The following is a 27717-nucleotide window of genomic DNA, read 5'->3' as shown; positions in this document are numbered from 1 at the left end:
TATTTACAATGTCTCTCAGTCCTCAGCAGGATTTGAACCTGTATACTTTGCAACAATATACACAATGCTTTAGCCCCACAGCCAGACCCCAGATAAGTATAGGCGCCTAGCCGAGACTAAGCGGTGTATCCTATACCCCGGAGCATACCCCGGTCACAGTCCGGGCCGCGGGGGCGTTGACCCCCAGAACTCTCTCCAGGTAAACTCCAGGTAAACAGTACTCTGTATTTACAGATTTATAATTTTGGGAGTAGTTTTTTTCCAGGTTATAATTAATATTACGTAATTCAATAAAATACATTTTTTGTATAAATTTTAAAATTGGAATGGAAATTTGCTAAGTTATTTCCCAGGGAATAAAAATAACGTTAAGAAGAGGTCATAAAACATTTAAGACAGGGCAACAAGGGATAAATATATTCATAGAATGCCAGACTTGAGCAATGTGTTCTGTCACTAAGTCTGCACACAATTTTCTAAATTGTTTTGTTGTTGCGGGTGGTTGTCTTGTTGGGGAAATGAGGATGGTTAGTGCTAGGGAGGTTGGGAGTTGTGTTGTATAGGGATTTTTGTGGGTAGTTGTAGGAGGGCGGTTGTGTCGAGGGATGGAGTTGTTGGGTGTATGTGTTGAGCTCTTGGTTGTGTGTTGAGGGACGGAGTGGTGGATGAGTGTGTTGAGCTCTTGATTGTGTGTTGAGGGATGGAGTTGTGGGTGGGTGTGTTGAGGGATGGAGTTGTGGGTGGGTGTGTTGAGGGATGGAGTTGTGGGTGGGTGTGTTGAGGGATGGAGTTGTGGGTGGGTGTGTTGAGGGATGGAGTTGTGGGTGGGTGTGTTGAGGGATGGAGTTGTGGGTGGGTGTGTTGAGGGATGGAACTTTGTGTGCTTGTGTTGTTTCGAGATAGTCAGTACCTGGAGTAGCGGTGGTAATAGTAGTAATAGTAATCGTCTTGAACAATGAAGTTTTTATTCCCGTAATATTTCTTTTCCAATTTAGGAGACCTGGTCTGAGACTGGCCCGCGAGGAGGAAGGTGCAGATACAGCGATGGTCACCACAGCCGTTAACAAATATAACTTGTATAATCTAGCTTGGCACAACAAGAACTATCGAGTGGACTTGAACGTTCCCTGGTGATGAAGGAAAGACTCCGGCAACCGAAAGATGGGATTACTTTGTACTTGAATGACCTCACTGATGGAGTTTCGTTTTCCGTGAAGGAGGATCATCAAACAACATGAAAGGAACACGTGAAAGATCTGGGAATTGTTTCGGTTAACCTTTCTTTCAAAGAACGCAATAGGGCAAATGTCATGACAGCCAGGAAAATGATGGGTCGATAATAAGAACTTTAAAAACAAGAGAAGAAGTGCCATGGTGACACTTTTCAAATCGGTTGTGCTTTCTCGTTTAGAGTATTGTTCAGTGTTGGCCCCGTTCAGGACGAGAGAGATATCAGAGCCGAAACAGTTATAGAGATCATTAATGGCCCGCATTTCAATGACTGCCAACGCTTCATAGGCCTAAATATTTACTCTTTGGAGCAGAGAAGAGATGCATGATAATATATACTTGTAAAGTACTTAAGGGCCTAGTTCCAGATCTGCACACTGCCATAACAATATAATGGAGTGAGAGATACGGGAGGAAGTGTAAAATAAACTCAGCGAAAGGCAGGAGTGCCGTGGACACAAGAGTAGACTGTATCAACATCCATTGTCCAAGACTGTTCAGTCAGTATCTTAGCAGAAGATATCAGAGACACTGCTGGAACAAGTGTAAACCAGAGGATACTGGACAAGCATCTCCAGTAAGTGCTAATTGAACCAAGCTGTGATGGATATGTGGGCCAGCAGACCGCCAGCAACAACAGCCTGGTTGACTAAGCAAGCACCCGACAAGTCTGGCCTAGACCTGGGCTCCAGGAGTAGAAAATTTCTCGAAACTCAGCAAAGGTATATCAGGGGATAAAAAATTTCGACCTAATGTATATTTGAAATTCATAAAACGTATTTTATACACAATTGTTTGTACAGTTTTAAATCGAAGTTCATTTATATTTTTCATTAGAGATGTAATTTATTTTTTTTATATTAGGCAGTTGTGTATGTCAGTGACAGCGGAGCGACGTGTCTAGTGAGACTGGGAAAACTAATTTGTTGCCAGGGAACTCTGGAAATGTTAATTACAAGCGCTAATGATCGGAGAGGATTTTCTCAATGATAATTTGAGTTCATTATCTCCATTTTATCTTTTCCTCAGTTTAATTTCCTTTCAAGTGCCACTTGCAAAGAATTATCACCGCCATTATACTCGGATTGTCGAATCTTGGATACGATGCTTAACTTTGTTCATTTGTTCATGCTTCTAAATTATATTTCGAGGGTCACCTTCCCCAAGGTTTGTCCCTAGCCAGGCATGGTGGTTGGTAGCGTGATCATTAAGACTATTGGTGCCAGCCACAGGGAGTCCAACTTAGACACCACATACCGGCTGGCAGGAAGCTGACTTAGGGAAATTACCAAGTTTTCTTTTGTAAACAGCTAGGGATGTGTTGGTAGCTTTGAAGACAGCTAGGGATGTGTTGGTAGCTTTGAAGACAGCTAGGGATGTGTTGGTAGCTTTCAAGACAGCTAGGGATGTGTTAGTAGCTTTGAAGACAGCTAGGGATGTGTTGGTAGCTTTGAAGACAGCTAGGGATGTGTTAGTAGCTTTGAAGACAGCTAGGGATGTGTTAGTAGCTTTGAAGACAGCTAGGGATGTGTTAGTAGCTTTGAAGACAGCTAGGGATGTGTTGGTTGCTTTGAAGACAGCTAGGGATGTGTTAGCTTTGAATACAGCTAGGGATGTGTTAGTAGCTTTGAAGACAGCTAGGGATGTGTTGGTAGCTTTGAAGACAGCTAGGGATGTGTTAGTAGCTTTGAAGACAGCTAGGGATGTGTTAGTAGCTTTGAAGACAGCTAGGGATGTGTTGGTAGCTTTGAAGACAGCTAGGGATGTGTTGGTAGCTTTGAAGACAGCTAGGGATGTGTTGGTAGCTTTGAAGACAGCTAAGAATGTGTTAGCTTTGAAGACAGCTAGGGATGTGTTAGTAGCTTTGAAGACAGCTAGGGATGTGTTAGTAGCTTGAAAACAGCTAGGGATGTGTTAGTAGCTTTGAAGACATCTAGGGATGTGTTGGTAGCTTTGAAGGCAGCTAGGGATGTGTTAGTAGCTTTGAAGACAGCTAGGGATGTGTTGGTAGCTTTGAAGACAGCTAGGGATGTGTTAGTAGCTTTGAAGACAGCTAGGGATGTGTTGGTAGCTTTGAAGACAGCTAGGGATGTGTTAGTAGCTTTGAAGACAGCTAGGGATGTGTTAGTAGCTTGAAAACAGCTAGGGATGTGTTAGTAGCTTTGAAGACAGCTAGGGATGTGTTGGTAGCTTTGAAGACAGCTAGGGATGTGTTAGGAGCTTTGAAGACAGCTAGGGATGTGTTGGTAGCTTTGAAGACAGCTAGGGATGTGTTGGTAGCTTCGAAGACAGCTAGGGATGTGTTAGTAGCTTTGAAGACAGCTAGGGATGTGTTAGGAGCTTTGAAGACAGCTAGGGATGTGTTGGTAGCTTTGAAGACAGCTAGGGATGTGTTGGTAGCTTCGAAGACAGCTAGGGATGTGTTAGTAGCTTTGAAGACAGCTAGGGATGTGATAGTGGTTTTCTTTATTAAGGAAGAATGGGAAGGGGGTAGGGGTATTATACACTTTTGGGCACTTTATATTAAATTAGTTTAAAAACTCATTAATATCTTCACCGTTTCGCCACAGAATAAGTCAAGACCACTTTTAGTCTGTCTACTGTCCACAGAGGAAACAACCAGTTTTTAACTTAAGACATTAAAAAAAAGTGTGTCAGATATTAATATGTAATCGTTTTACTCGGCCTTCTCTCTGGTTCCCCATTTTCCATTACCTCATCAAAACAGCATTGTCTTTATAATTGTAATTGTTGGTGTTATTGTTTATTATATTTCCTAGCAGTTGATTCTGGGAGTCATGGCCCTCATGGCCCGGTCCCAGACCAGGCCTTGTAGATGCTAGGATCTGTGGTTAATTGAAATTATCCTTGCTTAACCATAAATAACACTAGTAAAGAAATTGATTTACGGTAATATACTAAGAGAGCAACATTGAGGTTACGAGGAAAGATGTGGGTAATACATAGACCCATTGCATTACCTCTTAACATATAAAGTGTTTAGTTATAAATAAGTAATTCGAGAGTAGTCTCCAGAAAGGCCAGAAATGGTAAGAATGCGATCCAGCAAAATAACTTGAGCTTGCATATAACCTCTCAGGAAGGGAATGTCATATGTAAGAGTTGTAAAATCAAGTAAGGTTTTATAAAGGCTTATCTGGGCCCCATAAACCCGGCCAGAACGAGTGCCATATTGGATCCTGCACCTTCATCTGCGCTGCCTCCAGAGCTCGCAGAATTGATAACGAAGGCACGAGTGCAGTGCGGACTTTCATTTGTACAAAGTTTCGCCTGGCATTGGACTTTGCTTGTCAAGTACTTGAAAAACAATAAAAAAAAGTCAAAATGTTGGGTGAATCATTGTACGAACCAAGCTTTTATTTTTTTCTCACTGCAGTCGTGTTGCCAGTTCTGCGAGCTGCCTGCCATGGCTTCCACCGCTAGAAGAATTATTTGCCGAGTCGGAGTTCATCTTTGGAGAGTCTCCGCACCAAACCTTTATGACACCTTCACGACCTGCCTCATTCTGCTTGTCTCCTTTATGGCACTGTGCTGCTGCTGCTGCTGCTGCTGCTGCTGCTGCTGCTGCTGCTGCTGTTGCTGTTGCTGTTGCTGCTCCTGTCCTTGTCGCCGTCGCCGCCGCTGTCGACACAAGCCGCCGTTGCTGTCGCCGCCGCCTCCACAACACAAGTGTACCACCCGCTGTCTCGTAGCCTCACAAGTGTGCCACCCACTGTCTCGTAGCCTCACAAGTGTGCCACCCACTGTCTCGTAGCCTCAGAAGTGTGCCACCCGCTGTCTCGTAGCCTCACAAGTGTGCCACCCACTGTCTCGTAGCCTCGATGTCGTGTGTGTGGTGTGTTCAATGTCTTAAACTTGTTAATGTGTCTTACTGAGACCAGCCACTGATGGTGCTAGCTCAACGGATATTCCCGACTCCCTCCTTCTCTCCCTCCCTTACTCTCTTCTTCTCTCCCTCTGTCCTCCACTCCCTCCCTTTATTGGTACCCACCTCGTTTTCTCCCTCCCTCAATCATGTTCCCTCTCCCTCCTTCCCTTCCTTGTTTATACTCTTTCCACTCTGTCTTGTTCTCCTACTCCCTTCCCTCCTTTCTCCCTCCTTCCTCCTTTCTTTTCTTCATCCCTAACCTCTTACTCCCTCATTTCTTCCTTTTTTCCTCCCTGTTCTTTTCCCTTCTCTCCCTCCCTTCCTCCCACCCTCCGTCCCTGCCACTGTGGTGTCACCAGCCGCTGATAACATCAGTGTGTACGTCACTGACGCTCCTCCCTCAGTAGCATGTCTTGGGAAATGTGTGTACTAGCAGAGTGTAGAAGGTGGAAGGGGACGGGAGAGTGTAGAAGGGAGGAAAAGGAAAGAATGAAGATAGATGGAAAAGAAGGAAGGGTGAAGACGGGAGAGAGCTGGGAGGATGAAGGAGGAAAGGGAAGAGAGGAACGAGGAACAAAGAAGAAAGGAGTGAAAAGAAAGATGAGTTGATAATGACGTTCTGGGGTTGTGTTAAAGCAGAGAGAGAGAGAGAGACTGGAGAATATGTGGTGGTGGTAGGAAAAAATGAGTGATGGGGCCACCTATATTATACCTGTGACCAGTTTCAAGGGCTCTTGTACCCTGGCATTCCCACTCGTTGATCACATGGTCAACCAAGCTGTTTGTGGTAACGGTCTGTAGGTGCGCATAGCCAGCACTCTCAGTAGTAGTAACCAGTTACCAGTAACCACTGTGCCAGTTGACTCCAGTTGACTCACGACCAACCGTCTCTGCCTGAGTCACTATCTGAACTCATATTGCGCTGACCTGGCATTATTCAAAGACCCTCTCACATATGGGTACTGTGGGCGGCCAGTCAGTCAGTGTTAGGAGAGCAGGGAGATAGGTACGGCTGTAAGGGCGCACTCCACATTATCTGTAATTATACGTACTACCAGCCTACGTGAGTATTTCTTTACCTAATCCACGTGTTGAACTCCCACATGATAAATGAATCTGTTATACTGCTGCAGAGTATGATGTACGGATAACGTCCTAGTTGACAGTGATTCCTGCAAAGTAAAAGGTCTATTTGTTGAACCATCCTTACATGTTGTAAGAGATAGTAAGATCCATTTCTTCCTGGCCAACACTTCTGGTCACAGTGTTCGCCTCAGAGCAAATACCAATCTTGTTGACCTTGTTCACTATCCTTACCCTGTTCAGGTAGAGGATGAGTTGTCACCTGACCAGCGGGTCGGTGCTATTTCTGCCGGGGAGACCTCATCCACTTCACTGGATCAATCTGTTCCACCAGTTGAGGAGAAAGACTTAGCTCCCACTGACTTCCCAGATGAAGTCAAGCGTTTGTTGACTCTGTTGAACAGACGTCGTAAAGCCATTGCTTTACCAGGTGAGAAGATGGGTATAACGAACTTATTGTCCCATCGTATTCCACTTGAACCTGGTACTAGACCTATCTACATACCTGCGTACAGAATGCCTCATTCACAAGTTGCTGTCACAGAAGAATTGATCAATCAAATGCTTGATGATGGAGTTATTGCACCTAGCAATTCACCTTGGAATGCACCCTTGATCCTAGTACCTAAGAAGGATGGTACTTGGCGCCCAGTGATTGACTTTAGGAAGTTAAATGCGAAAACCATTCCAGATCGCTTTCCACTCCCTGTACTGGGTGATCTTTTACGTAATATCGGAGATAACAAAGCCTTTTCAACAATAGATTTGTTACAAGGGTTTTGGCAAGTCCCTCTTCACGAGGACAGCCAAGAGCTAACTGCATTCTCCACTCCTACAGGTCATTATCACTTCCTCCGTATGGCGTTTGGATTACGATCTTCCCCTATCACGTTCTCAAGGCTCATGACTCATATCTTTAGAGGTCTCATAGGTAATGCACTTATGGTGTACTTAGATGACGTAATCGTCATGTCTAAAGACGTGGATACACACTTGAAAAGACTTGATGTAGTACTTGGTAAGCTTGAAGAAGCCAATTTAAAGATCAAACTGTCTAAATGTCAATTTTTCAGATCAGAAATTAAGTTTCTTGGTCACGTAGTCACTCCTAGAGGGGTTACGACTGACCAAAGTAAAGTAACTACAGTACTAAATTTTCCAACTCCCAAAACTGCTGATGCCATAAGATCCTTTGTGGGCTTAGCAGGTTTTTATAGATCCTTCATTGCCAATTTTTCTTCCATAGCTGCTCCTCTAACTGAGTTGCTTAAGAAAGATGCTCCTTTTGTTTGGACCTTCCGTCAAGAAAGAGCATTCCAAACTTTAAAAGAAAAGCTAACATCTGCTCCAATTTTGAAATTTCCAGATTTTTCTAAGCCCTTCTATCTGACAACTGATGCTAGTTCAATTGGCATAGGTGCCGTACTAGCTCAGAAGACCGATGGCAAGTACAACGCAGTTGCATTTGCTAGCCGAGTCCTTACGAAGGCTGAACGTAATTATACAGTAACTGAGCAAGAAGCTTTAGCAATAGTATGGTCTTTAAAGCACTTCCGAGACATTATTTATCAGTACTCTGTTCATGTCTTGACAGACCATGCTCCACTGATACCCTTATTCCAGAACAAACAACCTACTGGAAGGTTAGCTAGATGGACCTTGACTATCCAAGAGTTCAATCCCACCTTTGAGCATTTACCTGGCAAGTCAAATGTAGTCGCAGATGCCTTATCGCGACATGTTAGTATAGTAACTGCAGACCCTCCATTTAGTGCTGAAGATGTAAAGAATGCTCAACGAACAGATCCCATGTGGTCTGGTGTGATTCGATTCCTGCTCCAGGAAGATCTTGTTCTGACTGTGAAGCCACCCGCACCCATCAGTGACTTTGTCATGAACCAAGAATTACTGTATCGAACAGCCGAGTTGGGTACTCCTAGCAGAAGAGTATACCAGTTAGTACTTCCACAGTCACTAGTGAATGTAGCCTTACAGCTAGTTCACGATGTACCAGGTGTTGCACACCCTGGTATGGATCGTTCAGTAAAACAAGCCAGATTGAAATACTTTTGGCCTCGTATGGCAACTGATATTTCTGAGTATGTTAAGAAATGTAGTGTCTGCATGCAACATAAAGGCAATGCTAATGGTCCTAACCCAATCCAAGTATATCCAACTACTAGCGAACCTTGGGAAAGAGTTGCGCTAGATTTGTTAACTAATTTCCAATGTTCCCTCCAAGGTAACAAACATCTGTGTGTTATGGTAGACCATTTCACCAGATATTGTGAGTTAGTTCCTATTGCAGATAAGACTGCCGAGACAGTAGCTAAAGCGTTTAAAGAACGCATTATCTGCAGGCATACCACCCCTAAGTCCCTAGTAACAGATAATGGAGGTGAATTCTGTAATGAGATTCTTGAAAATTTGTGCACCTTGTACAAGATCTCTAAATCCACCATTGTTCCTCATCATCCTGCCAGCAATGGGTTAGCGGAACGAACCAATAAGAAAGTACTTGATGTCTTGAGAGCCACTATCAATCCCAACAGTGAAACTTGGGATGAAGTTATACCTGATGTGCAGTGTGCTATAAATTCTGCTTACAATGTTTCTATAGGTGACACTCCACATTATGCATTGTATGGTGTAGATAAACGTTTGCCTTATGAGTTGTTATATTCTAATCCGAAACCAAATTACAACCCTGATGATTTCATAGCAACTCGTACCAGCTTAGCTCAGTGTTTTTAGAAGAATCCGTGAAACACTTCATAAATCAACAGCTGAATTTACAAGAGTCGCAAACACTCGATCAAAGCCATCCAAAATCAAAGTAGGTTCGAGAGTTATGCTGATTAACTTTAACAAAACGTCTGCAATGCCAAAGCTTGATCAAAAGTTTGTTGGTCCTTATCGAGTAGTTGAACATATCACTGGTAATAAGTATAAGGTTAGAGAGATTAGTACTGGTCAGTATAAAGAATCGCATTTAGATCATATGAAGTTAGTATGTGATGATAATGATGTTCCAACCCAGACTAATGTGACAGACTCTGACAATCCTCCTGATCCTGTACTCTCTTCCTCTGATACTCAGTCAGACGATCAACCTGAATGTCGTTATTCCCTACGTACACGACAGGTATTGAGAAATCCTCAAGTATCATTTGTAACTTCCAATTCAGATTTGCCTCAAATACAGCATGAGTTAGCCAATGCTACAGAGTTTGATCCTCCCAGAGATGACACCCATTCTGCATATGTCAATCTCACCCTAGCAGAGTTGGGGTTAAATGTAAATAACCTGTATAGATGAATAATTACAGTATCAACTTATCAGTATTCAAGAATTTTTTTTTTGTGTTCATGTTCTCTCCGCATTCTGAGAGTTAACAGTCTAGATTTGAGTGCACCGAATCTGCCTTTCTGTTAAACACTCTTTCTTTGTATATATTCTTCCCTCAGAATCCGTAGATCACATGAATACAGATCGATCGATCAAAATTTTTTTTTTATCACTTGTAATCTCAACGTTGAGTTCGTTGTTCATTTGTTGAGTTTTAAGTTGTGCTATATTATACCTTGTATTGCATTACAGTTTCAGTTACGTAAGCTTCCATTCCAATGTTCTACTTATGTATGTTATAATGTTTAATTGTTGTGTACTTTGACATTGTATAGAATCAGCCCAAGCCGTATACCTGCCATCTCTAGTTTGTATTAGTTGTATGTCGGGACGACATACGTTAGCGTCGCCGAGCTCTCAGTAGTAGTAACCAGTTACCAGTAACCACTGTGCCAGTTGACTCCAGTTGACTCACGACCAACCGTCTCTGCCTGAGTCACTATCTGAACTCATATTGCGCTGACCTGGCATTATTCAAAGACCCTCTCACATATGGGTACTGTGGGCGGCCAGTCAGTCAGTGTTAGGAGAGCAGGGAGATAGGTACGGCTGTAAGGGCGCACTCCACATTATCTGTAATTATACGTACTACCAGCCTACGTGAGTATTTCTTTACCTAATCCACGTGTCGAACTCCCACATGATAGCACAGCCCCTCTGATCCGGCACTTACTGAAGGCAGCTGTAGCATCCAAGACCATGACCTCAATGGTCCAGTATTCAGATGCAGAAGCGACCTCCCCTGAACTCTTGTTTCCCTGGGTCGGGCAGTTTTAACTCCATGTGGTTGGCACTCTTGCTTTTTTAAAACTCTTTGAAAGAGTTTAACATAGTGGGACTTAAGCTCTGTTGGTCGATGGGGGTTGCAATTGCTTACTGCAGCCTTTACGGAATGGGATTTTATTGGTGGTTTTTAATGATTGTGGGATGACTCTCTTGTCTACCTGGAGTCTACCTGGAGGGCATTCCGGGGATTAACGCCTCCGCGGCTCGGTCCATGACCAGGCCTCCCGGTGGATCAGGGCCTGATCAACAAGGCTGTTACTGCTGGCCGCACGCAATCCAACGTACGAACGACAGCCCGGCTGATCCGGCACCGTCTTTAGGTATCTGTCTAGGCTCCTTATCAGAAGAATATTTAATGCACGAGATAATTATTTATCTTTGCAGTTCTCGATGAACATTGAGTTCCATGAGTCTGGGTGTGGAGCAGATTGCATGGATGTGCTCTCAACGACTTCGAATTAAAAATGAAGGTAGAGTGCGACCCAGAGCCTTCACTCCCAGCAAGATGAAGGTAGAGTGTGACCCAGAGCCTTCACTCCCAGCAAGATGAAGGTAGAGTGTGACCCAGAGCCTTCACTCCCAGCAAGATGAAGGTAGAGTGTGACCCAGAGCCTTCACTCCCAGCAAGATGAAGGTAGAGTGTGACCCAGAGCCTTCACTCCCAGCAAGATGAAGGTAGAGTGTGACCCAGAGCCTTCACTCCCAGCAAGATGAAGGTAGAGTGTGACCCAGAGCCTTCACTCCCAGCAAGATGAAGGTAGAGTGTGACCCAGAGCCTTCACTCCCAGCAAGATAAAGGTAGAGTGTGACCCAGAGCCTTCACTCCCAGCAAGATGAAGGTAGAGTGTGACCCAGAGCCTTCACTCCCAGCAAGATGAAGGTAGAGTGTGACCCAGAGCCTTCACTCCCAGCAAGATGAAGGTAGAGTGTGACCCAGAGCCTTCAATCCCAGCAAGATGAAGGTAGAGTGCGACCCAGAGCCTTCACTCCCAGCAAGATGAAGGTAGAGTGCGACCCAGAGCCTTCACTCCCAGCAAGATGAAGGTAGAGTGTGACCCAGAGCCTTCACTCCCAGCAAGATGAAGGTAGAGTGTGACCCAGAGCCTTCACTTCCAGCAAGATGAAGGTAGAGTGTGACCCAAAGCCTTCACTCCCAGCAAGATGAAGGTAGAGTGCGACCCAGAGCCTTCACTCCCAGCAAGATGAAGGTAGAGTGCGACCCAGAGCCTTCACTCCCAGCAAGATGAAGGTAGAGTGCGACCCAGAGCCTTCACTCCCAGCAAGATGAAGGTAGAGTGCGACCCAGAGCCTTCACTCCCAGCAAGATGAAGGTAGAGTGCGACCCAGAGCCTTCACTCCCAGCAAGATGAAGGTAGAGTGTGACCCAGAGCCTTCACTCCCAGCAAGATGAAGGTAGAGTGTGACCCAGAGCCTTCACTTTCAGCAAGATGAAGGTAGAGTGTGACCCAGAGCCTTCACTCCCAGCAAGATGAAGGTAGAGTGTGACCCAGAGCCTTCACTCCCAGCAAGATGAAGGTAGAGTGCGACCCAGAGCCTTCACTCCCAGCAAGATGAAGGTAGAGTGCGACCCAGAGCCTTCACTCCCAGCAAGATGAAGGTAGAGTGCGACCCAGAGCCTTCACTCCCAGCAAGATGAAGGTAGAGTGCGACCCAGAGCCTTCACTCCCAGCAAGATGAAGGTAGAGTGTGACCCAGAGCCTTCCCAGCAAGATGAAGGTAGAGTGTGACCCAGAGCCTTCACTCCCAGCAAGATGAAGGTAGAGTGTGACCCAGAGCCTTCACTCCCAGCAAGATGAAGGTAGTGTGTGACCCAGAGCCTTCACTCCCAGCAAGATGAAGGTAGTGTGTGACCCAGAGCCTTCACTCCCAGCAAGATGAAGGTAGTGTGTGACCCAGAGCCTTCACTCCCAGCAAGATGAAGGTAGAGTGTGACCCAGAGCCTTCACTCCCAGCAAGATGAAGGTAGAGTGTGACCCAGAGCCTTCGCTCCCAGCAAGATGAAGGTAGAGTGTGACCCAGAGCCCCCAACCCCAGCAAGATGAAGGTAGAGTGTGACCCAGAGCCTTCACTCCCAGCAAGTTGATGGTAGAGTGTGACCCAGAGCCTTCACTCCCAGCAAGATGAAGGTAGAGTGTGACCCAGAGCCTTCACTCCCAGCAAGATGAAGGTAGAGTGTGACCCAGAGCCCCCACCCCCAGCAAGATGAAGGTAGAGTGTGACCCAGAGCCCCCACCCCCAGCAAGCTGTTACAGCAGTGTGTAGTTTAGGGACGAGAACCTCAAGTATCTTCCATGTATATATTATCATTCATCTCTTCTCCTTTCTAGAGAGAGGAGAAGAGATAGTTTCAACGAAGTAAACAAACTCACTACTCATTAGATTTAGAGGAACAGAACTGTCTTCTCTATAAGATTTTTAATTTTGAAAAGACTGTTTATGTTTTCAGTTAGACAGATGTGCAAACTGATTCGATCCCACCTTCACAATGGTTTAAATGTTTTGCTAATTCTCTGCAGTTATGGAATAACCAATCTACATTTTCCAGGTCCTCTCTCTCTCTCCTTGAAGGAGCTGACCCCTGAACAATACTGAAGTCGAGAAAACGCCATTGAATTGAACAATGCCAAGTGCTTCTCGTTTTGAAATTTTCGTAATTAATTATTTTTAACACTTTTTTTTCTAAATTGCCGGCCGTCTGCAACCGAGGTCAGGTGACCCGAAAAGAATAAAAACTTTCACCGTCACTCATTCAATCGCTGTCTTGCCTGAAACGTGCTGAGGTCATGGTTTTAGATGACCTTTTGCACTGTTCATCCCCCGCCCCTCCCTCAGAGTGCAGGCACTCTACCTCTCACCGGTTTCCCCTGAATTCCTTCATAAATGTTACCTTGTTCGCATTCCGTAATCTACCGTGTCATTTTCCTGACTATTTCCTTTTCTCATCGCCTCCAATATGCTTTTTTGCTACCTCCAACATTTCCTTTTTCCTACCGTTTCCAAGGTTTCTTTTCCTGCGACGTCTCAAACTTTTTCTTTTTCGACAACCTACATTTTTTTTAGACCTACAACATTTCCTTGACCATCTACAACATTTCCATTTCTGATAGCCCCTAGCATTTTTTTCGGATCATCTCCAACATTTCCTTTCTCGACCTCCTTCAACATTTCCTTTCTCGACCTCCTTCAACATTTTTTTCCTGACCACCTCCGACGACCTCCTCAAACTGTCTCGAACATTTCCTTCTCAAACTTCCTCCAACATTTACTTTTTCCCCACCACCTGCAGCTTTAACGACACAACACTGTTACATGACAAAGTGTGTTCCAGAATATATTTTTAATTTGAACTGGTCTAACTGTGGCTGGAGTGAGGGAGTCGCCACTTGCTCGCACGAAAGCAGCAAGAGTGGTGAGGAGAGCTAGAATCTTACTTCAAGGGAAGAGCTTCAGGGGAATAGGAAGAGATTGCGAGGGGCTAGTTCTGGTTCCGGGGATCATTGCCCCCGTGGTCTCATCTCCAGATGACGGCTTGCTCAATTAGACTGTTTGTGCTTGCTTGTGGTAGTAGTAGTATTGCAGTGTAAGTACCACAACCCAGCTACTCAGGAAAAGGTTGTTGGTATTTATCAAGGTCTCTCTCGAAGAGAGTTTAGGTGGCCCGGAAATTCCGCTTATACTTAAAGGAAGAGAAAGTGTTGACAAGTCTTAGATCCTCAATACCTTTGATGAGTCTCGAGAGTCTTACTACTAGATATACTAGGTACATTATGTATACTAGGTACATTATGTATACTAGTGTATACGTTTTTCGTTGGCATGATTTTTAATATCTTTCTCTTCTCCACTCCAGTGGAGATATCTAAATAAAATTTGCATTTCTCCTGTGTATGGGATAAGATATCCTGAGAGACGGCAGTTGCCAAGAGCTGTGCTGGAAGGAAAGTTTGGTAGGTGCCGTATTTGATGAATCCTTGCTGAAATACTTATGATGATATCCTCATTTTCCTACTAATATTTCCCAGTTCAGGCTGATATATCTCGTCACTATGTATGAGCCCCATATTGCGTGATGGAATATGACAGGAAAACATCGTAGCTAGTTTTGTTTCCCAGTGTGAAATTATATAGGACAGGATTGCAGCACACTGGTGATGTATCGATTTGTTGTTAAGTAAAAATAATTCACTCCCAGTAATTAAGGGGTTTGAACAGGTGCGGACATTGAACGTTCTGTGCATATTCTCCTTGTCTGCAATTTCGCCAGACTTAAAATGGGTCACTGCCACTTTTAATCTACTCAAATAGACCCGGGAGTCATTGTCCCCGCGGACAGTTTCCCAGATATGCCTTCCTAATGGATGACCTACTTAATCAGACTTTTGGTACTCGCAGCATGCAATCTAAAGTAGGCACCACAGCTCAGCCAATCGGGAACTAACATGAGAAATTTAGCAAGTTCCCACTTGACAGTTATTGGTTTCTTGATAATTCTCCTTATATATGAATAGCGGGTGTTGAATAGTCTTCAGCCCTTTTCACTTACTGAGCTTTCTCATACTGTACTCATTGGATCTTGCTTTTCATTAGGTATTTTGCATCGTCTACAGAGTCTCTCTCATGTGGAGTAATTTCGGTATTGTGTATTTGGAACCAATTCTTTAAGAATTTTCCAGATATAGATTGAGATGCGTCTTTCTTACATTTCTGGGAGTACACTTCGAAAGCCTTCAAGAATTCTTGATAATTTAGATACTTGACTAAGTTCGTACAGATTGTGAAGGTTCTCCGTACATTCTCAAGTTCTTCGATTTTGTCTGCCTTAAAAGGGACATCTCTTGTTGACAAGGTTCTAGTTATCCAGCAAGCCATTTTCATTGCATATGTGATAGTAGAAATATTATTCTTGAGCACAAGATAGTCTGATACTATTGCTAGTAAGTCCCTCACATTTCTTCTACTCTGAGTAGTTTTAGGTTTTTATACTCTGTTCCAGTTTTTAATCTTCAATTTTCCATAGCAGAGTAAGTGAAATTTATCCTTAGTGGAACTCGTATTGTTTTCTGTGGCCTACTGGAAGACCTGCATAATATCCATAGCAGAGCTGCAGAAGGAGGGTTAGCTGCAGGAGGTTCACAGAGGGGTTAGCTACAGGAGGTTCACAGGGGGTTCAGCTGCACAAGGTTCACAGCAGGAAGGAGGGGGTTAGATGCAGAAGGTTCACAGCATACTCACTGATTTGTGTTTATGAGGTGTAGTCCTTGCTCCTGACTTTACCTCTTAAGGTGAATTGACCAGTGTCGGGAAGGCTATAAGGGAAAGGGGAAAATTTGGAGAGTATGTATCGCCTGTCAGGAGGGGTTCCTCCCTACCCTTCGAAATTGTGTCTTGGACAGTACTGTACACACTGTAATCCTGTTTCCCTACTAAATCAAGTGCCAACTCTCACCCTCTGGCAATCAATAAATAATACACTATAAGATTAAGGTCCGATTTAGTGACAAGTAGTAATAATGAGTGTCAGGACTGTAGACATTCTGTTACTTAGGGATGTACAACCGTCCACTGTACTTTGCCTGCGATGGTGTAACTTGAGGCTCAGGTCTACAGCAGGGAGGCTGAATTTAAAAGTGTCCTGGGGCCTCAGTAAGGAAAAAGACCCTGGTAAAGTCATGCCTCCAGGTCCAGAAGCTGGGTGGGCACGCCCTCTGCATGAGTGGAACTTAATACGTTAAACTGAAGGCTAATAAATGTAATCAGCGTATTTAGTGTCGGTAGATGCTAAAATCGAACTGAATAGTTTGTATGGACTAATAGTCCTCTAGTTCTCCTTTGGAGTAAGCCGACATGACATACAATACTATTAACTCAATACTAATAACTCAATAAGCGCTTGTTTAAAAACTAAAGCATCGACGGTAACTTATCCGGGACACGAAGACAGTTTTCCAAGCGACGTACCTAAGTGGCAGATAATTCCAGCAGCAAGTCCGGTAATGTGTATAGTTATTATATACAAATGTAAAGTAAGTGCTGTATATGTAATACCTGTGTCGAATAGAGGTTTACAACAGCCTTAACTGGAATAAGTACAGTTATGCAAACCTTATCATGACAGACCCATGAGTTGTCAAAGAGTTTGTCACACCCGTAACACATGTTGTGTCTCACAAAGCAAGACAGCCATGGTAAGCGTCATTTAACATAATCATTTGTTGTTAAATAACATGAAAATACGTATATACAGCCATTTGGAGCAGCTGTAGTGAATTTGGGCAACATTGACATCAGTGTGAACACCAGTATATATATCAGCGTTACTCCAGAGTGAAGAATGACACACTTGTGCAGTATTTGGGAATCTGTATTGAGGAAACATTTCGCCAGTCAGTGGCTTCTTCAGTTCATTACAGAGAAGAACTGTGGAAGATAAGATAGCTGGCGAAATATTTCCTCAGTGGGGATTCTCAAGTGTTGCACAAGTGTCTTATTCCTCAACTTGTCGGTTTTATAAACCATTTACATCAGGTTTAGTAGTGTTAGTCCAGAACACTCACAACAACGGGTGTTACTGGTTCCTAGCTTCTTGGACCCCATCATACCCACTCTTAAAACTATGCCTGGAGGTTATTCCGGGGATCAACGCCCCCGCGGCCCGGTCCATGACCAGGCCTCCCGATGGATCAGGGCCTGATCAACTAGGCTGTTACTGCTGGCCGCACGCAGTCCAACGTACGAGCCACAGCCCGGCTGATCCGGCACTGACTTTAGGTATCTGTCCAGCTCTCTCTTGAAGGCAATTCCCCTAATGCTTGATGGGAGGCTGTTGAACAGTTTTGGGCCCCGGACACTTATGGTGTTTTCCCTTAGTGTACCAATGGCGCACCTACTTTTTATTGGGGGCATTTTGCATCGCCTGCCCAGTCTTTTACTTTCGTAGGGAGTGATTTCTGTGTGCAGATTTGGGACCATTCCTTCCTAGATTTTCCAAGTGTAGATTATGATATATCTCTCCCTCCTGCGTTCCAACGAGTACAAGTCAAGTGCTTCCAAGCGTTCCCAGTAGTTAAGGTGCTTGACAGAACTTATACGTGCAGTAAAGGATCTCTGTACACTCTCTAGATCTGCTATTTCACCTGCTTTGAATGGAGATGTTAATGTACAGCAGTATTCCAGCCTAGAGAGAACAAGTGATTTGAAAAGGATCATCATTGGCTTGGCATCTCTCGTTTTGAAAGTTCTCATTATCCATCCTATGCATAGAGTTCTCCTCAACCAGTTCCATATCCAGTTCAGTTCTCTTTCTTACTATCCTCAGACTGAAAAAATACTTCCTAACATTTCTGTTACTCCTCTTTGTTTTTAATCTCTTGGTTTCCCGTTGTACCTGATTCTCACAATGTAAAAACTCTGGTAATCCACCTTATCAATTCCTATGAGTATTTTATACGATGTAATCATGTCACCCTTTCTCTTTACCAGGATGATCAGGTTCAGTTCCTTTAGTCTCTTCTCATGCTGTTCCCCACTTACCTCTGGCATGAGTCGAGTTGCAGACCTTTCCACATTTTCACGCTTTTGAATATGCCACTCAGGTAGGAGCTCGAGGTTGGTGCTGCATATTCAAAGATGGGTCTGACCTACATTGTGTACTGAGTTCTAAAATCCTCTTTCTTGAAATCGCTGAAGGCTACTCTGAGATTTGCCAGCCTCGCATAGGCTGCCGAAGCTTTTTTGATTGCGTGCTCGTGGAGATCCTTCCGGGGGTTAACGCCCCTGGAAGGATCTCCTGGTTTTTGACCAGGCTTCCTGGTGGATCAGGGCCTGATCAAACAGGCTGTTACTTCTGGCCGCAAGGTAATTCAACGTATCACCCACCGCCCCGCTGATTGGGCACTGACTTTAGGTATCTGTCCAGTTCCCTCTTGCAGGGATCAAGTTGTAATTCCCCTTATGTTTGATGGAAGGCTGTTAAACAGTCTTGGGTCCCAAACACTTATTGTATATTCTCTTAGTGTACCCATGTACCCTGATTTTCCTGAATCCTGTATGAATCATTTAACTTATGTTAAATAATTTGTACTTCCCTAGTCAGTACGTTCTTATGCATTTTAGATAATGTAACCCCCTTGAGAAGCTCAGTGATTCCTTCCCTTTGCCTGTAGAAGGAGAATTTCTCTCCAGGTTATATCTTCTCTTTTTTCTCCTATGGGGAATATGCTTCTAGCATATTGCAGCTGCCAAGGACTTGATCTTGTCAAGACACTGGTCGGGATCAATGTTATTTAAAATATCTTCCTAGCATGATCCCAGTTAATATTCCTGTGTAAAGTTAAATTTGGTGAAGGCACCCTTGGAACTATGTGCATTTTGCTGGTCAAGTGATCTAAATTAACTGTCTTTGATAGTTATATTTCGTACCAGGTCATTATCATTCGTGAAAATAAGATCAAGTGTTTATTTCAGCCTTCTTGGCTCTATTATTTGGTGTCTTTGAGTAAATTTATTGCAGATTCAGCAGCTCATATGTGTACGACCTTTCATCTGCGCTGCCTTCAGGAATTATCTCTACTATAACACGATTTGCTAGATTCTTCCGTTTTGTATATTTACATTGAAATTACCGAGCGGCAGGGGATTGGAAGATTTTCCAGATAGCAATGAATTTTCAGTACTATTCCTTGTACTGCTGGGAAGTTGCATCTGGTAGTTTATATACAACCACAATGACTAAGTTTTAATTCTCAATCTTGATTGCTGAAACTTCAACTACATCTGTGGTGTGTCGTAACTCTGTGCAGATGAGTGACTCTTTGACATACAGGCCAACCCCCCCATCCTTTCCCTTGTCTGATATTTCTGTCGCATCTGAATAAATTGTACCCTGTTACCCATATTTCGTTGTCAAAATAGTCTTTTGTATGCGTCTCTGTGAAGGCCACAAACATCGCATTTGACCCCCACACGGAGTCCACTGACGAAGGCTTTTTTTGGTGCTGGTGGATGGCGTAAGCTCCTGTATATTCGGTAATATAAACGAAGTTCTATCACTTGTTGGGGGATTTTTGTTATTGGTATCAATATCTGGTGTTCCGGAGTGGGGGCCACTGGCTCTGCCTTCAGTCCATCAATGCTCCAAGGTGATGGAATGTTTTTGTAATTTCTTTCCATTTTTTCCGTTTCCTGGCACTAAACATTCTGTTGCTGTTGAATGGTTGTAACTACTTTGGTTAGTTTCCCAAAGTTTGTGGGGTCTTCACTTCCTGGTACCTTTTAAATGGTATGCAGAGCAGTCTGCGTTATAGCAAAGTGCTATAACGCAAACTGCTGATGTATAACACATTTCGGGGTGAAAAAGTTTACAGGAAGTAGAATGACACACTCCTTTTCTTTGGCTTATAACCTACCTTTTTCTCTCCTCTGTGTGTTTGTGTGGAGTGGGAGTAGCGGGGTCTCCTTGAAACATGATCACAGGGCAATGTTGGCATTGTCACCCGTAAACAGATACTGCCAGCTTGTCCTGGAGCGTCAACCATGACGTCACTGTTCTGGGACATCAATCGTGACGTCAAAGGCTGATCAACAAGGTAGTTGGTTATAGCATACCTGACGGATACCTGAAAGATGCTTCCGAGACCCAGTTGCAGACCAGGCCTTCTAGAAGATCAAGGCCTGATCAGCTAGGCTGTAACTACTGGACCAAGCTCGTCTGGTGCTTTCTTGGTCAACCAGACTGTTCCTTCTAGCGGCCTACTGACCCATATATCTATCACAGTCAGGTTGATCTGGCACCTGGTGAAGATACACTCGTTCCAGCAATGTTTCTGATATCTTCTGGTAAAATGTTTAATGGTATGGGCCCTCGGATGTTGATACAGTGTTTCCTTATTGTGCCCACTGCACCCATACTTTTCACTGGGTTTATTTTGTCCTTCCTCCCACATCTCTCACTCCAGTATGTTCTTATGGCAGTTGACAGATTTCGGACTAGATTTTCAAGTACTTTCCAAACGTATATTATCATGGATCTCTCCTCCACTCCAGTGATTACATATAAAGAACTCTGAGGCATTGTCAGCCTTTTAAATACTTTATTGGCTCTGTGCAGGCCGTAAATGTTCTTTGTATCTGTTCCAGACCCGAACGGGGCTGTCAACACTGAAAAAAATTATAATGAGAGGCACAAGTGATTTGAAAAATGACCAGTGACATTATTTCCCCAAAACAAGAGGAATAGTGCGTGCCATTTGTGGCACTTTTAAAATCGGTTGTGCTCTCTCGTATAAAATATTGTTCAGTGTTGACGGCTCCGTTTAGGGCAAGAAGACATGATAGTTGTAAGAGCCCAAAACTTCATAAGCTTCCGTCATACATATTCTTGGCTGCCCTCAAGTTAGACTGTGGTACGTACAATTTACTCTGTACTAATAGCAGTAACAGACTGGTTGATAAGGCCAACCACCGAGAGACCCTGTCTGGGACCGGGCCGCGAAGGGCGTTGATCCATGGAACTCTATCCAGGTAGTTTTCAGTTTGACTCCTGGTAACTGCTCGAGTGACAGTCGTCGTAAACTCGATACTTGGTAGCAAAGATTGTGAGTGAGAAAAAGAAAAATGCACACTCAGACACACATTCAGACACACACACACACACACACACACACACACACACACACACACACACACACACACACACACACACACACACACACACACACACACACACACACACACACACACACACACACACACATATGCCTATATCTGTTTTAACTAAAGTATCTTTGCAGGTAAGACGTGATGGCGCTCGTCACCCAGGTGTTGTGGTGAGTATAGTAGTAAGTGTGGAATGGGAAGGTAGAGCTTTGTGTGTAGTTTATGTTGAAATTGAAATGTTTATTTCTCTGTAAAGATTACAATGTGGGCTTTACATATTATAAAATATGAATTACAAAGAAGGCCTCTATCATGCCTAGGCATTTCGGGCAGACTAATAGTAATTCTTTCTTTATATTGACACAGGTTATGGAATATACTGATATTGAAGTTAGGTAACTGTAGTGATTAAATAGACTTACAATAGTGAGGTAGTTCAAAACGTTTCAGAATATTACAATTTCTAAATTTAGTCCAGATATACAGATTCTATTAAAGTTCCTATATTGGAATATCTCAGGTAAACTTATGACTTGCGTAAGATTTATTAGGCAACAACTATATTCGGAATTTTATGTTTACAGTCATTTGGGTGAGTGTAAGTGTAAGTATAAGTGTAATTGTAAGTCAGGGGAAATGACAGATATTGAGAGTAAGTCTATTTTGTTTTGGGTGTGTGCATGATACAAGTAATGAATGTTTTGTGTGGTGTGGGAGGTACTGTTTATGTGGAAGATGTTTTTTCGTGTGTAAGTACTGGGACAGTTTTAGTGGAGGTGTGAAGAGTGTTGTTTAGTGTGTGGGAGTGGGAGAGGAGGAGTATTTAGTGTGTGGGAGTGGGAGAGGAGGAGTGTTTAGTGTGTGGGAGTGGGAGAGGAGGAGTGTTTAGTGTGTGGGAGTGGGAGAGGAGGAGTGTTTAGTGTGTGGGAGTGGGAGAGGAGGAGTGTTTAGTGTGTGGGAGTGGGAGAGGAGAAGTGTTTAGTGTGTGGGAGTGGGAGAGGAGGAGTGTTTAGTGTGTGGGAGTGGGAGAGGAGGAGTGTTTAGTGTGTGGGAGTGGGAGAGGAGGAGTGTTTGATGATGTGTGGACTTGTAGTGCATTGTGTATAGGGATATGGGAATTATTTTTGTCTTATTTTTCTGTGTACTCGACTAGTTGTATTTGAAGAGGTCCCGTAGCTCGATTACCAGCGCACTCAGCTCTCACACTGAGGCCCGGAGTTCGATCCCCGGTACGGATAGAAACATTAGGACGTGTTTTCTTAAGACACATGCTGTCCCTATGTATAAATTAGGTATTTGGGTGTTAGTCAACTGGTGTGGGTCGCATCCTGCGGAGAAAATTGACCTAATTAGCCCGAAATGTTCTCCATAAGCGGCTTTCTGTAAAGCAGTATGTCACTGATGTCAACTATGGTCTGTATACGTTGTACATGTACTTGTAGAAATAAATATTATTATTATTATTATTATTATTATTATTATTATTATTATTATTATTATTATTATTATTATTATAGTTCCTTGTTTCTTCTTTCAAGTGTAATTGACAACTTTTGCTAATTTCTATCATGCTACAGTTATTTCATTATGAGAAAAATAGCTTAGCTAAGTAACCAATGTTGAAGGTAGGTACACCCAGACTCCTGAAGCTGATACCAGTGGTCCTGACGGGTCTGGAGCTGATACCAGTGGTCCTGGTGGGCCTGGAGCTGATACCAGTGATCCTGTGGGTCTGGAGCTGATACCAGTGGTCCTGGTGGGTCTGGTGCTGATACCAGTGTTCCTGGTGTGTCTGGAGCTGATACCAGTGGTCCTGGTGGGTCTGGAGCTGATACCAGTGGTCCTGGTGGGTCTGGAGCTGATACCAGTGGTCCTGGTGGGTCTGGAGCTGATACCAGTGGTCCTGGTGGGTCTGGAGCTGATACCAGTGGTCCTGGTGGGTCTGGAGCTGATACCAGTGGTCTTGGTGTGTCTGGAGCTGATACCAGTGTTCCTGGTGTGTCTGGAGCTGATACCAGTGTTCCGGGTGTGTCTGGAGCTGATACCAGTGTTCCTGGTGGGTCTGGAGCTGATACCAGTGATCCTGTGTGTCTGGAGCTGATACCAGTGGTCCTGGTGTGTCTGGAGCTGATACCAGTGGTCCTGGTGTGTCTGGAGCTGATACCAGTGGTCCTGGTGGGTCTGGAGCTGATAACAGTGGTCCTGGCGGGTCTGGAGCTGATACCGGTGAACCTGTTGTAGTTTCTGATTCTGACGTTGTCACTAGTACTTGTGGTGCTAGTGCTGACGACCCTGATGGTTCGAGGGTTTGTGTAGATGCTCGTACTAGCGAAGCTGGTGGCAGCACTGGATTTGGTGATGCTGTCAGTGTTGCCCCTGGCTCTGGTATCAGTGTTGCCGTCAGTGTTTCCTCTGGCTCTGGTATCAATGTTGCTGTCAATGTTTCCTCTGGCTCTGGTACCAGTGCTGCTGTCAGTGTTGTCTCTGGCTCTGGTATCAGTGCTGCTGTCAGTGTTGCCTCTGGCTCTGGTATCAGTGTTGCTGTCAATGTTTCCTCTGGCTCTGGTACCAGTGCTGCTGTCAGTGTTGTCTCTGGCTCTGGTATCAGTGCTACTGTCATTGTTGCCTCTGGCTCTGGTATCAGTGTTGCTGTCAATGTTTCCTCTGGCTCTGGTACCAGTGCTGCTGTCAGTGTTGCCTCTGGCTCTGGTACCAGTGTCGCTGTCAGTGTTGCCTCTGGCTCTGGTATCAGTGCTACTGTCAGTGTTGCCTCTGGCTCTGGTATCAGTGCTGCTGTTAGTGTTTCATCTGGCTCTGGTATCAGTGCTGCTGTCAGTGTTTCCTCTGGCTCTGGTATCAGTGCTGCTGTCAGTGTTGCCTCTGGCTCTGGCACCAGTGGTGCTATCAGTTTTGGCTTTGGCTCTGGTACTGACCCAGATATTATCCCAGTTGGGAATTCGGACCCCCGAAGCCACGCGCAACAGAAAGTCGAAACGAGCACATTCTATTCTTAAGGCATCTGTAAACAGTTCCATACCTGCTTATACAACCATCCCAAAACTGTCGACATCTCCTGAATAAAGGTACATGTCTACCCAGGCCCCGCAAACTCTTTCACACAAGAATGTGCCGTAGTTCAGTAAATGAAGAACTTTATATAATTTAAAGTATCCAGGCCACCACATGAAGGATACGTGGCATATAAAGCATCATGAACGCCTGTGACCATGCAAATTATAATCATTCAACCATTAGGGATTATTTAGTCCCAGGAAGCAGAACAAAATGTCAAGAAGTGTTAAGACTGTATCACCACTTCGGTTCCAAAGTCACAGATACAAAGGCCAACCAACAGCAACTAGCAATGTATCATATTTTGTGTTTGCAAATGTTCATGGTCTCAAACCGAGTAAGAACCATAAAATACCGTTTATTGATGTTTTTTCATGAAGGCAAATGCAGTGTTTGCACTTTTCACAGACGTTAACATAAAAATAACTATTTTGATAATGAAATATGTATTCCAAGGTACAACCTATTTAGATATGACCGGAGAAACAGGCAAGAAGAGGGGATGTCGGCCTGTGTGTTAGTCACTCATACGCACTAAGTTACTGAACATCACGGATGATGTCGATATTCTGGTAGTTAACATCGAAAACCAGAACTTAGGTCCTGTGCTTGTGCATGTATCACTAGAGACATTCTCCCAGCAGAACGAGCATTGTCTTGATAACCTTTCAAATGCACTCCCAAATATCCTGCTTGAAAAAGCTTTTAAATCCATCCCCAAATATCTTGCTGCTTGAAAATGTCAGTTTGAGATATCTTAACTTGAAAAATGTAGCAAGGACTGCAGTTGCAGAGAGTATTTTGAGTTAGTTCGTAGCAAGAGTCCCACACAACAGACTTGTTAAACCTCTGCAATAAATTCACATTAAGCCAGAAGATTGCTGAGACAACCAAACATAATATCGAAGACCACAGCATAATCGAAGTACAGACCTGTATGCATAGTGGCCTGGGATAGAGAAATAGGATCAAGGAAGTGAGCGATTTTAACAGATACAGTTTCAGCAATAGCAATTTCAACTGGGATTAAATAAATCGTGAATTTAGCGAGATACACTCGAATGATGACATGTCCACACAAGATATAAACATTTCCTCGGGAGAATGAGCTCTTTGATGCTCGAGGTATGGTCCAGACACGTACTTCGACGGCAAAGAAGATACAAACTCAAGAGAGTGCTTGCTTCACTAATCTAGTGTCTCTTTCGGCAAAAATGGTGGGAATATTTCCCCATTCGCCTAAATTTACTCACGCTCCTTGTCAGTGACATGCTACATTTTATGGACATGGATTGCGCAATGTGAAAATTAGATTTTGAATTGTTTACTTGGGTTGTAATTGCAATTTATGTAATACGAGAGTGAACTAGTAAGTTGGTATTGATTGTGTATATTTGTTATATTATCTTAGAAACGGAGTATGTTTTAAGCGCTAAATAAGCAAACGTGCTAGAGATTTGTAAATGCAAACGAACGAAAGATCATCCCTTCCCTTTCCTAGTGTTAGTTTGTGTTCCTTAGTCTCTCCCTGAATTCCGGTACCAATGTCTTTGTAAACGTTCAGATCTTCTTAAGTCTCTCCGTTTGCTTGATGGCACTGAATAACACACAACAGTTTTAGTGCTTCACATCAGTACAATAATAACCTTTTATATGCTTGATCAGGTAAGGATACAATGCTGGCGCTACACACTCCAAGATGGAACAAGTGTATGATGACCAAAATGAATCTTTGTTGAGGTTCCTGAAACTCGTTCTTAAGTGAGCTAGTTTTTGCATATGTTGCAGATACAAGTATATATGAATTACCTTTACTAATGGTGATATGCCTGGTACAATGTTTACTACGCTGAATTCAGCGTCTTTTCATTCCCTTTATTATTTTCATTACACTTATCTCGATTAGGTTTAGGTAACCACCTTTTTAACCATATTTGTGACCTGTTCAAAGTCTTTGATTCTCCACTAATCCTTTTAGGTTATTATCCCCATTAATTTCATATCCGCAAACAGTGATGCATACAATTCAGTTTACTCTAAGATGATTACATAGGAAGAGCAGAGGCCCTGGCACTGATCCACGAGCTTCCCCCCGACCCTGGGTCACCCTTAAGAGGCACGTAAGTTCATTTTTGCACTATAATCTACCTTATCCATAATTACTATCGCATTTGCTTTGTCCGTTTCGTAAGGTGAAGTCCAGGATCTTTCTCTAATTCATAGTATAACTTAACAAATCTATGAGGACAATTGTGAAAAAACGAACATGTCATTACAAGTCGGAGAACTTACATGCCTCTTAAAGCAATGACAGTTTTTTTTTTTTTACCTAGGTTTAGAGGCCTCTTCTCCTGGGATGCGAGGCCACTTTTCCTATAAGCTGCTAATTTCACCAAGAACCCAGCATCTCTTCAGGTATAAACGGTTGCGATAGTTTCCTCTTCGACTAAATTTGCTGACACTTAAGGCTGGTATGTAGCGAATTATGCACACGGACTTAAAAAAAAAAAAAAAAACTTCGGATAATTTTACTTGCTCTATAATTATAACTTATGCAAATATGAAAGTGAATTCTCGGTGAGAGACGACCAATGTGTTAAAAAATAAAATGAATTAGTCATAACATTGAGAAGTTGATGATAATGTTGCAGATGATGTTAGAAACCGAATAATTTTAAAGCGGCAAATAAGCAAATGGTCCTAGTGCGTTGTAAATAATTAAAAGCAAAACTGACCCTTGAGCGACTTCACTCGTCATCCATGACCCCTCAGACAACTTCCTTATCATCATCCTCATCCATGACCCCTCAGACAACTTCCTTACCATCATCCTCATCCATGACCCCTCAGACAACTTCCTTACCATCATCCTCATCCATGACCCCTCAGACAACTTCCTTACCATCATCCTCATCCATGACCCCTCAGACAACTTTCTTACCATCATCCTCATCCATGACCCCTCAGACAACTTCCTTACCATCATCCTCATCCATGACCCCTCAGACAACTTCCTTACTATCATCCTCATCCATGACCCCTCAGGCAACTTCCTTACTATCATCCTCATCCATGACCCCTCAGGCAACTTCCTTACCATCATCCTCATCCATGACCCCTCAGACAACTTCCTTACCATCATCCTCATCCATGACCCCTCAGGCAACTTCCTTACTATCATCCTCATCCATGACCCCTCAGGCAACTTCCTTACCATCATCCTCATCCATGACCCCTCAGACAACTTCCTTACCATCATCCTCATCCATGACCCCTCAGACAACTTCCTTACCATCATCCTCATCCATGACCCCTCAGACAACTTTCTTACCATCATCCTCATCCATGACCCCTCAGACAACTTTCTTACCATCATCCTCATCCATGACCCCTCAGACAACTTCCTTACCATCATCCTCATCCATGACCCCTCAGACAACTTCCTTACCATCATCCTCATCCATGACCCCTCAGACAACTTCCTTACCATCATCCTCATCCATGACCCCTCAGACAACTTTCTTACCATCATCCTCATCCATGACCCCTCAGACAACTTCCTTACCATCATCCT

Source organism: Cherax quadricarinatus, chromosome 9 (genome assembly GCF_038502225.1).
Source record: "Cherax quadricarinatus isolate ZL_2023a chromosome 9, ASM3850222v1, whole genome shotgun sequence".
NCBI lineage: Eukaryota > Metazoa > Arthropoda > Malacostraca > Decapoda > Parastacidae > Cherax > Cherax quadricarinatus.
The sequence above is the reverse complement of the archived record's forward strand: the minus strand, read 5'-3'. Positions refer to the sequence as shown.